Source organism: Tigriopus californicus, chromosome 4 (genome assembly GCF_007210705.1).
Source record: "Tigriopus californicus strain San Diego chromosome 4, Tcal_SD_v2.1, whole genome shotgun sequence".
Taxonomy (NCBI): Eukaryota; Metazoa; Arthropoda; class Copepoda; order Harpacticoida; family Harpacticidae; genus Tigriopus; species Tigriopus californicus.
The window spans coordinates 11149721-11153434 of record NC_081443.1 but is presented as its reverse complement, the minus strand read 5'-3'; the positions used below and the strand labels follow the sequence as shown (position 1 = coordinate 11153434).

The 3714-nt window shown below is 41.9% G+C and overlaps 2 long non-coding RNA genes across 3 annotated transcripts; both read left to right on the top strand.

Moving 5' to 3' along the window:
• Positions 1-35: 35 nt before the first annotated feature.
• LOC131879205 (uncharacterized) lies at positions 36-2836 on the top strand. 2 transcript variants are annotated; one of them, XR_009373120.1, is made up of 6 exons: positions 36-221; positions 296-464; positions 537-789; positions 857-1037; positions 2439-2712; positions 2779-2836. It is a non-coding gene; the product is annotated as an uncharacterized LOC131879205 (long non-coding RNA). The 2 variants fall into 2 exon arrangements; XR_009373121.1 differs by having other exon boundaries at positions 296-468.
• A 20-nt stretch (positions 2837-2856) lies between these two features.
• On the top strand, positions 2857-3677 carry LOC131879204 (uncharacterized). The gene is made up of 3 exons (XR_009373119.1): positions 2857-2985; positions 3055-3400; positions 3463-3677. It is a non-coding gene; the product is annotated as an uncharacterized LOC131879204 (long non-coding RNA).
• The last annotated feature ends 37 nt before the right edge of the window (positions 3678-3714 follow it).

The window sequence follows — 3714 nt, the reverse complement described above, 5'->3', positions numbered from 1 at the left end:
GCACATATTCTCCTTGCCTTTATAGAGGAAACTTCATCATGCGCACTGACGTCCAAGTCATATTACATATGATGGAAATGATGTCTAATTATTTTCGATCTAATCAGGGGTTAAAGATGAACCAGGGAGTGGAGCTTAGGGTCAAAATCTTGTCTCTTGAGCATGTGGACCACAAAGTGGCAACACAAGGCTTTGTACCTCAGGTTCCAATCAATCAACAAGTAGGGGTGGATATTTTCAAATGTTTCCTTGGGAATTCAACGTTCAATTTGACGATAACGATTTGCATTTCAAGGACAATAGCCTTGTTTCCTCGGTGACGGCAGCTTTTTTCTAGAACAATTTCTAAACAAGGCAGATTTGAGAACTTGGGGCACAATCCGATTTTTGAATTCTCTGACGTCAAAACGAAGGCAGCGTGCTCAAATCCTTCTGAATGAGAAATCAATAGAAATTGCAAATCGGTAGGTAATACTTCTACCTGTTGTGCGTACGAAATTAAAGTGAAATTTTCTGTGAATGGCACTTTCCATCAGGTTGAACATATCGTTCGGAGGGCCTCAAAAAGTTGAAGTGTTCGGTGATATTGCCGCAGTGTTGGAGATGAACATTGTTGTCCATGGATCGCATGGAATATTATATGTTTCCCCCGACCTATGCTCCTCAACGACCTAGCTTGAACTTGTTCTTGAGGCCAGATGGTGTGGATTGCATTGCTCACATATCAGTAATCAAATACATGTCATTGTTTGAAAAGTCCATGAAGAAGCCATGTTCTTTCTGTAGAAGGTAAGAAATACATGTGAATATCTCGACTGCAAGCAGTTTTGGTCAAATACTATCTTTTCCCCTCAAGCGTGTTCCATTATCGAAGTACTCACTCTTGTGAGAAAAGCAAGCCTTGTCTGAAGTGCAAGAGACCGATTTTGCTTGAGGACTATTTCAACGGACCAAGTATGAAAAATACTTATTGTCCCTCTACTTTGACGGAATCCAATTGGAAGCTAAAATGTCAACATGGTGGTCACGAATTTCAGGTAAGACATAAGATGCCTAGTGGTCATGTTTGACTATCATTAATTGCGGGTTTTTTAGTCGAGAGACAGTTTGGAAGTGCATACGAAATCTTGCCGGCATACTTTGTACTTCCCTTGTTGCAATCGTCAGTTGCGGGTTCGAAGGAAGTCCCAATTGAGTTGCGAGCCATTCATGATTGCTCTAAGAAATTCTGCCGATGTCGAGAAATTCTTCAAAGGGGGAACAAAGAAGACCATTGGTGTAAAGAGAGACAACAGGACGTCCAGAGGAGCCACAAAAAGCTTGGATACTTTTCTGCTGGCTTTTTGAACTCTGGAGAACCCGCCTTGTGCATGGCATACCATCAATCCTATTCCAGCTATTGTTTCAACAAAAAATACCATAATTGGAGAAAATGGATCGCTACTGGGGGCAGACACTAAAGAGGAAGACACCATTGTAGAAGATCCTTACCTGAAGTTGGAAAATTCTTCATCTTATGTCAAACGGAAGAAATTTGGCCATGTTGCTGTGGCCGAGACTCCCGATTTTGTTGGAGCAAGATTTGAATCACGGCTGTGCAAAGTTTTAACAGCACAACCTAATACCACTTGGCTCTGCAATGACGACCAATTCTTGGAATATGTCTTAAAGTTGTTCACTTCTAGTTCAATCCCCGCCAAAACGATTAAAAATGGGTCCTGTCTCTATGCCATAATTTTTTTGAGAGCTCAAATGTAAAAATAGTCAATTTTATGAATTATTTTTCTTTGCCGACATCTAAAATTTTGAAGCAAATGAATATTGCCACTTTTTCCCAACGAAATTGTTGAAGAGGCACTTTCTCGATTATGAAGGGGCCATTCCAAAGATTGAGAATTTTCTCGAGGAACAAACCCCCATTGAAGAGAAAATGGTCATCTGATGCCCTGGCTGGAATTTGCCATAAAAGCTTGTTTGGCGTTGTCGAGAGATTTCATGCGTTTTCTTCGTCCAACATAACTCGAGCAGGTATTGTTTTTGAGCTGGATATTTGGCAAATTGAAAGACATTCAAAATTTTCTGAATTCAATGAGGTTATAATTATCGGGTCTACAAGTTGTTCCATTCACTAAATCCACGAGTATCCTCGTCCAAAATATATCCCGTCTCAAAAAACGTCGTGGGAGGCAAGGTCAATACTTGTCTTTTAGAGCAAAGGGCGATCCAGTTCTTGTTGAAAAACATGGGTTCTCATGTGAATGAGGGAGTCTATCACTTTTGGTCGCCTTACGGTCCATTCACTTTTGGTCGCTTGACTCCCGATCTCCTCATCAAGGCAAAACCGCCAAACCGTGCTTTTTTCATTCATGAAAGTCTTGCAACTATTCGCAGTGGTTGACATGACCGCAGTTGACTTGTATAATTGTTTTGAATTCCAGGGCTGTTTCATGAAAGGTCATGAACGAGAAAATTGCAAAATCTTTCCAACGAACTTGTGTCGGTTAGAGAAAAATATTTTTGGGCTCGACTATGCATCTTGCCAAGCAACGATGAACCTTGTTCCCACCGACATTGAGGTAACTGAGTCTGGGAGTGCGAGCTTAAATTTAACCAAGGTTACCAACACTTTGTCCAATACGAGTTCAAGGAGAAGCCATTGACAAGACTTCGCCCGGAAGACGCCCTTTCTGACTTTCTGGCGGCGTCAACGAGGTAAAAGCAATGTGGATATTCGAGACGTCTGACCACCATTTAACCTATTTTTTTTGCTTCCATTAGATTATACAACTTCATTGGACTGTGAAAAAGAAACCCGATGAGAGGTTTGTGGCGTATGGCTGATTGGATTGGTGAAACAGAAATTTGTGGCCCCGCGTGAATCAAAACTGGCTTACATCCCTTTCAACTCGGTCATCAACATGATTGGGTTTTGTGTTATGCATGCCTTCGACAAGAGAAAAAAGATGTATGTAAGCATTGCACAAAGTAAGCACACTGGATAACATTGAATCATCACGCGAACATTTTTGCAACGACCACAAATTTCTGTTTCAGGGCACGGGTTTCCGTGTAACATTCTACGTTGCTCAAGTCGAGTATGCGCTAAACATGGGCTACCAAGTTTTGGATGTTTTTGAGGCATTGCATTACCAACGTCAAGAGTATTTAGAGGGGCCCTTTTTCCTGCTTTTTGCAAAGAAAAAAATTGCATTTACTTTGGCAAATAAGCTTGCATCGAAGGCTTGGAGGGGTACCGTATTGGTAGAGCATCCGCTTTCCAATATGCGAATCCTGGTTCGCTCCCAGGCTTGCCAAGTCCAAGATTCCCTGTGGTATTTGATTACAGCATGAGTTGCTGCTTTAACAGCTTAAACGGGCGAACCTGCGGTCATTCCCGAGGGTGAGGTAATAATTAATGTTGGGCTGTTTTTTAACATGTGTTTTAAAGGCAAGAAAACTCAGGGACGTCAATCCAATCACGGAACATATCTGCGAAATGACAACGGAGTGTATCTCCGATTGGTCCTTCCTTGGAGGCAACCTGATGGCTGGAATGGCCATTATTTTGGAAGCTCAAATGTTCATGCTACAAGAGATGACGGCACTCTTGCAAAGGAATGTCAATGTGTTGGGAATTGCCACCGATTGCTTGTTTCTCAGCTACCCTAAGACACTTGATACTCCTGTGGAAGTGAGCTTGACATTGGGCAAGTT